The sequence below is a fragment of the Acyrthosiphon pisum genome, chromosome A2, assembly GCF_005508785.2.
Source record: "Acyrthosiphon pisum isolate AL4f chromosome A2, pea_aphid_22Mar2018_4r6ur, whole genome shotgun sequence".
Classification (NCBI taxonomy): domain Eukaryota; kingdom Metazoa; phylum Arthropoda; class Insecta; order Hemiptera; family Aphididae; genus Acyrthosiphon; species Acyrthosiphon pisum.
Genome location: NC_042495.1, coordinates 53,333,180 through 53,346,903, shown reverse-complemented (window position 1 = coordinate 53,346,903; position 13,724 = coordinate 53,333,180). Strand labels below are relative to the sequence as shown.

Sequence of the window (13,724 nt, the reverse complement as noted above, 5' to 3'; positions counted from 1 at the left end):
TCAGAATCTAAAATTCGTAGTACATGGTTTTAAAAGTCACGGGAAAACCCCCAAAAAAAATTAAGGATAAACATTTTATGAAAAACCCGTTTTCAACAAAATCGATTTAGTTTTTATTTGTAACTTAAAAACAATAACAGTAATAACCATATAGATACTTTTAATTTTCACCAAATTTTTATATGACAATATTTCATACCTATCATACGTACATGATGAAATCTTCAAAACATTTTGACTCTTTATAAACTTTTATAAACATCTTTATTTTTATAAGTATTATAAGTTAAAATGTTGACCAAATTCATCAAAATACTAAAAATATGCGAATTATTTTTTAGTTCAAAATGTATAGAATGTTAAATTTTTATAGCTAAGAATTGAAAATTCAAAACAAGATTTCTCATAATTTAGTGCAAATTGGGACATAATTAGATATTTAAACCAATAATATCAATTTTAGTTATTTTGTTGTAATTTAAAAATATTAATCGTCGTAGGTACTTAATATTTAGTAATATAAGTTGACAGACTGTCTTCGTTTTGAATCGTTTTTGATATAGGTACAATGATTTTATATAATTGAATTCAAATTTAACAATAATAATACAATAATTTCAATACAAGGACACGTATTTAAATTACACAAATTATATTATAATCTTAACAAAAAAGAATCATGTATTATTGGACAGGTATACCTTTTTTTAATGAATAACATTTGGTATATTTACAAACCGTATTTACAAATTATACAATTGGTAAATTTAATGAGAGTTTAATAAACCTATATTCAAATATACCACCGACGTCAAAGAATACGAATTTATGGAGCTAAAAAACCACTATGAAATTCGACACTTCAAACTGAAAACTATTCTCTCATATATAACTATTTTAAGTTTTAATCACCTAGTTTGTATTAACTATTAAACACAATGATCAAAGGTGACTTCCGACGTCCGTTCTAAATCCTAATCAACTAGGTATGATTAAAGTATGAAACCAACTATATTTTATCCAATTATTCAGTAACGTATTTCATATACAAATCTCAGGGTTACATACACTCTCAATGCCAGATAAAACTGATGCACATTTTAAAAAAATGAAAAAAAGTATCCTAACGCATATTGTTCAACCAGAAACAACTAAAAATAAATCAAAACCCATAGTTCCTAATTTAGTAATTGAACACTAATGTCTAATACCATTCAAGACAATGTCCCCCAATAGAAATTGATCCTACCACAGTTAAGCCAAAATATCTATTTCAGAATCATCACTCTTTACTTATTCATTGCAAGCACACATCAGTTTTTAAAACTACTAAAACACCTGAACCTCCAAAAAAAAAAAATTACGTCAAAATTATTAAATACATTTTTAGAAAACATATATACATGCCTATTTAGAACCAACAATGCATAATGGTGAAAAAGACCTAACCTTAAAAATTAATTTTATCACCTTCAAGGCTTCGAACACATATTCGAAAATAATCAAGGATATTTCGACCCGTTCTCGATTTACTCAGATTGTAACATATTATCCAACAAATAACTTTTAGATATAATTACAAAAACTAAACCATGTATTTAAAACAAAAATAACAAAAGTTAAATGATCTTCTCATCACAAAAATGTAATTGCAAAACCCTACAACTCTAACAAGTCTGAAGCCTAAACGACATTAAAACAGTAAAAGATACCTTTATCCTGTAAACTCATTGCCACGGAATGTGACACATATAATATATACCATGAAGTAAAATATCTGAGGGAATAAACCCTCAGGCCACAACTTCTAATAGCCAATATATTCTTCTCTCCAAGAATCAGAATAATGGACAGATTAATTTAATGTAAAGCTTTTTAGGTATTGTAAATTTATCATTGTTATTTAATTTGTATGTAAGGTATACCTACCTATTATACCTTACCTAATACATGTAGTTCACTTAAAAAATAAAAACAAATGTCATCGACACTATAAAATTTTAAAAATATTATAACAATTTATTGTAGAAATTCGCAATGACCACGATTCTGAGGGCCATTCTAATAAAAGAAATATAAATAATAAATATATGTATTTATATTTAAAAACTTCAATTACTGAACTATAACTTATAAATATTTGAATTTTTACAACATAAATCATAATTCAATAATATATAAATATAGTTTTTATACCACTAAAATTTAGTCTTTACCTGTATTGAATATAATCATAGAAAGATTTCCATTAAACTTACTAACTTTTTTTATTTTATTAATAATTTAATTAATAAATATATTCATGGCATAATGATTCTTTATTTAGAGTAGGTGCACAATTTTATAGTACTTATATGCTGTATGAGTATTGACTATTGAGTTTAAGACGTAACCAATTAAGTAAAATTATAATATATACCTACGCATTACGCAGCCTTAATTCCACTACGTCATTAAAATATGTAATGTTGTCATCATGAATTAAAAACAACGTACCTACCCTCACAAAGTCACAAGTCAGTAGTCACAACACAAAAACAACATAAACTTGAATTTATTTTACACTAAAAGGCAAGGATTATATTTATTTTTGTTTATAGTACCTAACTACCTACATTAAAGTAATGGTTATTAATTAAAATGTTACCAATTAAATCAGGTAACATAGGCACTCGTAGTTTTACTGTACTCAAATAATATTCAAATCAAATTGTTAGTTTCAATCAATAATTAATAGCAATAAGAACTTAATTTTAATTTTTAATTAGTTAGTTAGTAAAATACAAAGTTTATTTCAATCATCAATTAAAGATTCTCGTGAATAAAATTTTCGTGATAAAAATATTATATAAATTTAAATAAATATATTTACTAGCGTACTATTATAGCTACCTAATAGTACAGCTATAAGCAAAGCATACCTAATAAGTAATAAATAATCATTAATGATTAGTGATTACCTATCAAGCTAAATATTTTTTTAAAATACAAACATTTTGTATGTTGGACTATAACTTATAAGTAAAGCCAAGATTTCAATACAAAGTGCATTATTTTTTGGGTGGTCTAGGACAATGCATTCCAAGTACATAATTCGTTTCATGTTTTGAATACTTCAAAGGTGAAACATTAATTTTTTAGCATTTTTAGTGCAAATTAATACATTGGACAAGATTTTAATGTAAATTAAGAAATTTAAAACATTAGGTAGGTTTTAATTTATAGTGCAAATTAATACATTGGACAAGATTTTAATGTAAATTAAGAAATTTAAAACATTAGGTAGGTATATCAAGAAGTATTGTTTTCATAATAATATTTGCTTTAACAATTTTTAGGTATTTTTCATCCGCATAAAATATCTATCGCTCTGTATATAAAAGCGTTAACGTCTTTATCGATCTCCAGTGATTATTGAATGTGATGTCTTACGGGAATCGAACAAATAACAACTAATTAGTCAGTTGAAGATACATATCGCGATCGCATTTATTTCTAGTATACCTACCTACTGTTTATATTTTATTGAGCGTGCCTAAGTTTGGTACCTATTTGGTTTTTATATAATATTGTTAGTTTAGTTAAGATAAAGTGTCAAAAATTCCAAAAGTTAAACCATCGTTTTCCTATCGGTATCATAGTTTTTTTCATATTAATCATTTTTTTGAAAGAATTATTGCGTAAAAAAGGCATTTTTTAGGGCATAATTTTATTCGGGCCCTGGTTATAAGTTAAAAAAGTTATCAACAAAAAATAATATAACTGACTAAATATCATTAAAATAGTTCCTACTATATTTATATTTTACATATTGCATAAGCTGTGATTTATATGACACCATGATTTTTAAATAAAATTTGTACTCAATTCATGAAATTGTTACAAAGAAATGTAAGCAATCAAAAATTGCACATATTTGGTGAAATTGAATTGTGTGAACAATTATTTTTCAAACGTAATCTTATAAAATAAAAAAATTTAAACATCAGATTCAAACTTAATTTCAATTAGGTATGTACTTTTATAAGTATTAGTAACTAGTAAGCAATCGGAGATTGCCCATATTTGAAAAAATCAAATTCTAAATGTACACAATTATTTTTCAAACATATAATTTATCATTAACTTAAAATGTAATGACATCCGTCCACGATACATTAAAATCCCTCAAATTTTTATATTTAAAGTTATTAACAAGTTTTGAAACAAATCATTTTAATATTATAGGTATTTGTAAACACATATTTAAGTTTTGTCAAACTTATATAAATATATGCAAGTGTACCATTATAATTTTAGTGTCAACGATTTTAATTTAAGGGGGCTGGAGCGTAATCAATTCTAAGGAGTAAAAACTAGGCATTTTATATTTCTGTTTATCTGGGTGTTGAAATTAAATGAACATTAGTGTGCGTAATTCGTAGTACTGTTCACGTTTTAGAGGGGCATCATAGTGACCGGGATATAGTGTACGTCTGTAATCTTACCTACGCGTATTTCAAAAAATACTACCTGTGACTTCAATCACCACGCTCAGTAGGATGTTCCGATTTTAATTTTAAAAGCACATTTGAATTCTCTTCTAAATTTACTATACTTTAACTGTCGTACATTTTTCATATTCTATATCAATGTATTTAAATTTGAATTATGAATATGATATATTTTTGCTCTTTTTGTTAGTAAATTTCTAAGTAAAAAAAAATAAAAATCAGAAAAATAAAATTGTCAAAGCATAGATAATTTAGTGACGAATTCAAATCTGCTTTCAAAATTAATATCGAAACATTATATTGGGCGTAGTGATTGAGGTCGTAAACTATATTTTCGACCGAAAATGAATCACGCTCCAGCCCCCTTAACTCTAAACTTGATATCATTTATAAATTATACTGTAAAAAAAAATGTTTTACCTACATACTTAACATACTAAAACACAGTAGCTTAATATCAAATTTGATTTAATAAATTGCAGTATAATTGCAGTAATAAATTTAGGAACTTTGAATGAGTTTTGAGTTTAAGAAAATAATTATTATGTTGGGCATATTAAACTAACACTTGTACATTTATACAAAACTTTTAAATGTATTAAATATATATTTGAAAAAAGAATTTAAACATAATAGGTACCTGGCTCTAACGATGGAATAAAAAAAATATTCATCTAGCTGATAATGAGATGTACCTAAGTTGTTACCGTCCGCCGTTGTGAAAACTATATTGAAGTGAAAGAGAAAATCCATTTATTCTTTTATCAACTCTCGGTTTAAATACATTTCAATATTTTAAATCATTTTGATTTTTTTAAACATGAATATTTATCGAAATATCCAGTGACATAATACAATATTGAATATTTTCATTTAAGAGGTACCTACCTGCCTGCCTACGTTAGAAAGTTTCTGGGGACTGTTATTATAATATTTTATTTTACACAGTTTACGCGTCGTAAATTGTTTTATTCACTATTTTTTTTATGGGCCTTCACTGCGTTTTTCGCATGTTCTAACTCTTGTTCTCTTCTGATTCCGAAACCACCTAATGAATGATTTACAACAGCAGAAGCTAACGTATATACACCCGTGCAGAGTGTCGGACTGGCCATGACCGCTGGCCACCTACGTTTCTTTTTTGTTTAAGGTCATGTAAATTGTATTAGATTGGCGTGTTCCTGGTCTATATAGGGAATAAGGACTCCGCAAAGTATTCATCGAAATATTTAACCGTACGTAAATTTTAGGCTCAATTTTTCTTTACAGGGCACAAGTCCGTTCGCTATGGGGCCCCTTAAAAAAAACTGATCCATGGGCCTTTGGTGTGCCAGGCCGACACTACACGTCTGCACGGGCGCATTATCTCGTACGATTTTATCATACCTTCAGACGCCAGTTCAGGTGATGCTCCCATGGTGGACAGTATCCAAACGACCAGGAGAACCCGGAGGTCCGCCTCCATGACGGCGAGGGACAGGTGGCGACGATCGTTGCACTCGCGGAGTGCGAAAAACGAAAATCAAAAACCGTCTAAGATACAGGAGAATTAATACGGTATAACAGGGTAAACCCGAAGGAAATTCTTATTGCGATTTTCAGTTTTCAAAATCAACTTCGTGGCGCACGTCGGAGAAATGGCGCGAAACAGTAGAGGAGGAGACAGGGACCATCGCACTAATTTAATTATTTATTTATTTAATGTCATCATTCCGGCGGCAACGGCGACGACGACGACGGCCGCGACGGTGGCCGGTCGGACGCGGGTGGACGACACATGGTCTCACAGGGAGAGCGGCGACGGCGGATACGGGCGCGACGACGACAACGACGACGATTACGGCGAACGATATTGCGGACGACGTGCGGCGGCGACAGACCCGACAGGATGGCGTTTGGCGGCAGACTGCGGTCGTGTGCGAACGCGTTTGTCGTCGGCACTCGACCGACGTGCCGGACGCACGCGCCCCCGGGGGGTGGTTTTCCCCCGGCTGTTGTGGTAGCGGGCGGTGGTGACGGCGGCAATGTTGTTCTTCTGCGGGTCTCATACGCGCAGCGCAGCCAAACGATGTAACGCACACACTACGCAATTATTATTATTTTATTATATGCACCTACCCATTATAATAATGTACAATATTTTTACAATGTGCACCGGTCTCGCTTGGAAGAATAAGAGGTTAAAGTGGAAGTGGGCGGACGCAGGGGGACTCAAAGACACCCCCATTAACTAATTATTAAAACGGTACACGGTAAGCGGGTACAGTGAGGCATTGATGCTTAATCAGAGTAATTTCCCTCCCGTTAAAAGTAATCTTACCTAAATATTTGTTTTCGAAAATTTATCATTTTATATGATGAGCCTTGTAAATTCGCAATTCGCGTACAACGTCCCGCATACCCGCCAGGGACGGCTCCAGAGACATGGTAAGGAGGGGGCAGGGCAAGTCATAATTTTCAGACAATTTCGATAATTTTTTTTTGTAATTTTGTTTTTAACAGTATAAAATTGTTTAGGAATACAGCTTGAGAGGGGCGCGACCCCTAGGCCCACCCCTGGAGCCGCCACTGTAGCCACCACTGATCCCCGTTCGTAATCATTTATCATTTATCATGAACCAGTGGCATATTTAGGTAGGTAGGGTGGGGGGGGGGGGGGGTTATGGCAGTGCCGCAACTAGGCTTTGTGGGGCCCTAGTGCAAATTTTACTGTGGGGGCCCTCTTAAAGGCATTTTGTGTTTTGGGGGGGCCCACTTAAGTGGAAAGCTAGTTGCGGCATTGGGTTAGGGGGTTTGTAAACATTTAATATTTCGAGATAAAAATGTTTTGGTTGAACAAATTAATGAATTGCTAGACGGGTAAACATTGTATGAAACGCTTAAAATAAAATATGAATCACAGTACCCTTTGCCATTTTGTGCCACTTTTATGCCAGGTCCCAGTAAAAAAACATTATATTGTTGTTGCGTATTCTGTCAATTTAAAAAAAATAATACCTAAACAAAATGCATAAAATAATTTAACTTTCGAGAGGTGCGTCCTTCGCACCTACTTTATAAGGGATCTAATGTAGGCAATTTAAAGAATTTCTTAGAAATTCGAAGTTACTTGGAAGACTATGCCATAAAATTATGCGAGGAACTTAGACTGTGTTATAGTTTTATTTTCTCTATAATATAAGTAATAAGAATGTACAATTCCGAAAAAAAGTTATTGAAGATTTAAACACACAACAATAACGTATTATCTAACAATTTATAAGCTCGTTTCTTAGTACTATGTACTAATATACTTTAGCATGTAAATAAATATTATATTGCAAGCTGCACAGTAAATGTCCTCCTCGTTTTATGATTAGCATTTGATTTCTTAACTAGTATTATATTACATAATATTATTATAGCTCCAGTGGTTCTCGCATAACAATTAAGCAAAACAATGTTTAACAGTAATATAATATATTACCTAGTACCTATTATACTAAACGGAATTTTCGACCAAATACTTTTCCTACTAAACATGGTTCTGACGTTCTGAGAATAATTCTCTTGGAAAATACGTTTCTGACATAATATATTTCTAACAAAATATGTATCCGATAAAATATTTTCCAGACAAATACGATTCTTTGCATATATTTTCAAATTTTTACGAGCCTCCCGTGAATGCTATCTACAAAATGATAATATAATGGGAAATAAAAGATAATATTAAATAATAAATATTATAATATGTATAATGTGTATATATATATTATATGTACCAAAATAAAATATTTAAGCTTTATAGGAAATCAGCTTATTAGCATACATATATGTGTAATACACTAATACTTACTTACTAAGTAAAATAAAAGCAGACAAGTAAGTAATAATAAGATAATATTTAAGAGGGTGCTACATCCGCATGCGTTCACTCTGTCTTATTAACGCATATACTCGTATAACATATCAAATTGTAAGCTCAGCAGATCACGTTTAGCTCTTTTGGTTTAAAAATTAGAGTGAATTGACCTCTTATAAAATTTAAAGGTTAGATTTTTGTCTAGTGAACCTCAAAGGTTTTCTTAGATTATCATTTTAAAGAAAGTTATGAGTATTTTAAATTTGTCAATTGTTTGTGCATTTTTAAATACTCATAACTTGCTTTAAAATTAAAATCTAAAAAACACCTTTGAGGTTTACTAGATAACAATCTTTAAATTTTATAAGAGATCAATTCATTCTAATTTTTTAACTTACAGAGCTAAACGTGATCCGCTGAGCGTACAATTTTCTATGTTAAAGAATACAGGTACGGTTTCGTTTCTGCAGTTGACTGTAGCCACCGTCTATAATATTTCTCCCACCTAATTTGAAAAATGACTTCTTCTTTAGACTTCAACTTTATTTAGTAAACTTTATATCTACTCGTCTATCTTTGATGATCTATTTTTGAAGATGTCGGCCCACATCAAATATACCTCTTTATTGAATCTCCAACGGATGTATACCATTTAAATTAAGTTAAAATATTACCACTACCTATATAATGTGAATAATACCTACACAATATTACCTATTTAGAACATTCTATTATTTTATTTTAACTATGTTTAAACCTATTAACTGTATGTATTTTATAGCGTTTGTAAGACAGAGAGAACGCATGGTGGGGTGTGACGTCCTCGAATGGCCTCTATCGCTGAAACTAAAGATCAATTAAAAAAATAATAACAATAAGATAATAAAATCCCACTATTATTATAATATCCACTACGAGAAAGCTATTAACAAAAGGATAGTATAATGGAAACGTCTCGCCCGCATGTGATGTCTTGCAAAATCTACGTTTAGCCGTTTTCGTTTAGATTTGTTCGATGTATAATTATTAGGATGAATAAATTCATTTACTGGAAAATTTACCTATCTATCATTAAATTACCCGGGGCGATCCATCACTGATACGATGCTTATATAGACTTTTTAAAGCATTTAATTTGATAGATCATGTCATCATGTCTCTCTGACATAGGCGCAATTCAACTTTTGATTTGATTTGGGGGGGCTGAATATATTAAAGGCAAGCAGACCGTAACAATATAGCATATTAAAATTGTATGTCCTAGGTTTTTTTGGGGGGGCTACGGCTAAGTTTGGGGGACTTAGCACCTCCCCCCCCCCCATCCCCCCAATTGCCGCCTATGCTCTCTGATATTTATTCTTGATAACATAATGTGTAACATAAGGTCGAATTAGTGTTGCTCAAGGAACACCTTAAATATGTAAGGGTAGGTAATGAAAGAAGAAAAATAGGACATTTTATAGGTCGGTATAACAATATTATGAGGGGTAGGTACGTCACCTAAAATTATTTGAGCAACACCGATTTTTTAATAACACACGCCACTGGTGAACTGCTCCTATATCTTGAATTAATTCTTATTTGCGTGAGCGTTGCAGTTTAATACATACAACTATGTTGACATAAAATCACTTACATCCAGTTACATGTGCTAATTGGTGTTCCATATGGATATGGTAGTAATTTAGGCCTCTTATTATTTAATATTTGTATAAATACCATGTAAGCTGTTGTTCCCCGTGCCGGGTTCTCCTTATTCTCGATGACTCTGAAATTTTTCATATGCTATTATCACAATAGTCATGACGATTGTCAAGTACACCAAAACTCTAAACTCTGAAGTAAAGTTACTTTATATACCTGTGTCCTTACCTAAATATTGAATTGTTCGATCGGCTAGGACGACACCCATCAACCATAGGCCCGATCTGGGCAACAGTACTCCCCCAGCGTATGCTCATTGCCCACGGCAATACATAATGAACTATCGCTATGTAATATTTTGTGTCTTTAAATAGTAAATGTATTCTTTAATTCAATAGTTTTAAAATTCAATAGTTTTAAGTGGTTTCAACAAACTTAGATTCACCTAATCACTTGGTTACAATATTATGCTCCATAATGCCTTGGTTCGAAAGGTTCTTGAATATGGTGCTGTTTTTTGGTCGCCATATACCGCCATCGATATACGGCGGATCCGTGGAATCAGTCGGGTCCAATACCGTTTAATTACGTATTACGTTTCCTATATGTTAATCAGATTCTTAAACTTGCTTCTCTAGATGATAGTCATGAAAATTGGAAATAAGTTCATTCTAGGATTAACGGATCGTGAAGCTTATACTCCGAGAATACTTGAACTTGAGTTCCAATAGTTCCTTCCAATACCAGGTTTCAGAGCTTATTTTACCCCCGAAAGTTCCAATACTAACTTTTCCATGTATATTCCACGGTAAATAGTTATTTGTAACAACAATAAAATAATATATGAATTATCATATATTAATACTTCCTTACAAGGCCACACATTCTATTATATTTTATATTACTTATTAGTTATTAGTAAGTATTGATATTATATATATTCACTTGTAAGTTGTATTATATTTTTATTCTTCAAATTTCAATATGTATAATAATCATTGACGCAAATAGTTGGGGGCTTAGGGGGACTTAGTCCCCCCCACATTTCTGCCAAGTCCCCCCAGTTCAAAAGTCAGTAATTAGTACTGACCATATATAATTTTTAGAAAATATTATAGGAGGGGCTTTAGTCCCCTCAAAATAATTTGTCTATTTGCGCCTATGATAATAATATATTATTATAGCTGATCCCGCGCACTTCGTTACCCGTTAAATGTACAAACTGTATATGACTTAAACTTTGTTCAATGCGTTATTTAATATTCGGTGTGTGATGTTCTAGATTTATCTTAACTTTTTTGTTGCCCAGGATAAAAATTCTGATTCACAGCAGTACATTATCAGGTAGGCAATCTACCTGTGGTAGATCGCGGACCCCGTGCTATTTGTACGTAAGTGTATAATTTAACTCTACGCAATATCAAAGTTATACCAAGTTTGTCGTTTTTACTTAATTCCACCTACGATGGATTAATATAATCAATTAATACAAAAACCTAACCTAACCGTACTAAAATCCAATGAGTAAAAAAAAAAAAATTTAACCCTTTTTAAATTAGCCTATCTTCTTCCCAGTTAGATTAGACCAATCTACCCAATTAAGAGGCCATAACTCCGGAATTACTTATAGCACAGCATACAAACTTAGATAATAGCCGATTCTCAGACATATAATTATTATATTGATACAAATAATAATATTAATCAACAAACATGCCAGATTAACCAATAGCAACCAATATATAATACACTATTATTATTTTTATAATATTTTTTTTTTTATATATATATAACCATAGCAACCATTTATAAACAAATATTTCTACTGTAAATTATCAAAATCCCTGTTTGAGCACTTCTATTTTTTTTTTCTGGACAACCCTTATCACTTAGGGGTATGAAAAATAGATGTTAGCCGATTCTCATACCTACTGAATATGCACAAAAAATTTCATCAAAATCTGTCAAGCCATTTCGGAGGAGTATGGCAACGAAAACTGTGACACGAGAATTTTATATATTAGATTATACATTATTTTGCTTGTACCATTGTAAAAACTCGAATAGCGTTAACTTTCTTCAAAATGAATAAAGAAGATGTATGCAACAAATAATAAATTATAGTAAGTACTAATTTATTAACTTAATAATAAACACTAAACACTCACTATCTCTAATAGGTAATGAAAAATAATATAAAAAATATTTTCAAAAACAAAACTATGTTTAAGAGATTTAAAATAATCAATCTGGGGTTTTGTTTTTTAACAATAAAAAATGGTAATTAATTATTTTTTATCAATATACGATATGAATCATATTATGATACTTGTATAATTTAATAAAATTGTATATAACTATAAAACAATATCAAAAAAAAATTTAATTGGAAGTGGTCTAGGAGCACCCATATGTAAATGTAGTTTTAGAAGCGAGAAAATATAATTAACTATAAATTTATGTTGTATTGGTAGTTTAAGACTGCAGCAGTATATTTTGAATAACGAACAGAATAATAATTATTCTGTTCTGTTTTTAATTATTAAATACAATTCAATAATAAACATAGGTAATTAGGTAAATTATTCTGATTCTAAATCATTAGATTTCTGAAAAACTATAATAATATAGTAGTATAAACATTTTGTTTCTGTTGTGTGCTCCCTTTAAAAATATTGTTTTATATATCTGTGGTGCTTGTATAATAATATGATCCAAGACTCAGATTTCTATATAGTACGCTATAGTTCTATAATATTACAGAACAATATAATATAGACTATAGTATTTAGCAAGGTGGAAATGTCCACCTTGGTATGTAAGTATAGAAGTCTGTGATCTAAGATTAGTGATTACTAGAGCTCGGAATAAAATGCATTTGCATGTTTTTACTTAGTGTATGTTTACAGGTAATGTTAACATTTGGATAATGTCGACATTAGCCAACTGTCATCATAAGCCGCCATGAATATTGGCTAATGTTAACATTAACCGGGTAATATTACATTAGCCAAGAACTTTTGGATAATGTCTTAACAACCATAAAAATGTAACATACATGAGATGCAATAATTTAAATTATTAACAATATTAATCATATTTAAGACAACAATCATAAAATACAAAATATTAATATGAGTTTAATTTTAATTTTTAACAACCTAACCTACTTATGATACATAATGTGTTATCCTTTATTATTACACGGCATGCTTCCGTGACATTTTGAATTACACAAAATGCTAGATGCTTTACATTTACATCGATTGGTGTTACATTTCCCCTTACATGAACACCTTTTATATCCTTGACATTTGACTCGCAATTTCCCTCAATGATTTTTCTACATGTAACACCTCATCAAGCTGTATTAAAGATAACGGACAAACACCAAACTGATTTCTGGTGTATAATTGTGGCTAAGTACCATATTTATTGCCAAGTTTATAATATTGCCCATCCTCAATAGACACAACTGCAAATATAATATTTCTCGGGTCTGCTCGTCCTCTGTCGACATCCGGTAAAGAGACTCTCACACTGTCTCCATATGTTGGCTGGGGGAACTTATGGATAGACCTAAATTTCATTTTTTCAGCTTGGTTCAGTAAACAAATTTCAGATTTTTTTCTATTATTTTTGATTGATTTCTGTAAAAAATTATTATTAGTTATTGGAACAATATAAGTAATTTAAATACAATATCTTACCTGTCTTGAGCATATTAAGTCATATAATTCTTC

General features: G+C 30.8%; 1 long non-coding RNA gene across 1 annotated transcript; it reads right to left on the bottom strand.

The window, feature by feature from the left end:
• Nucleotides 1–13,108: 13,108 nt before the first annotated feature.
• On the bottom strand, nt 13,109–13,724 carry LOC107884189. Its single transcript, XR_001679763.1, has 2 exons — nt 13,692–13,724; nt 13,109–13,631 (listed from the first exon to the last, which is right to left on the bottom strand). It is a non-coding gene; the product is annotated as an uncharacterized LOC107884189 (long non-coding RNA).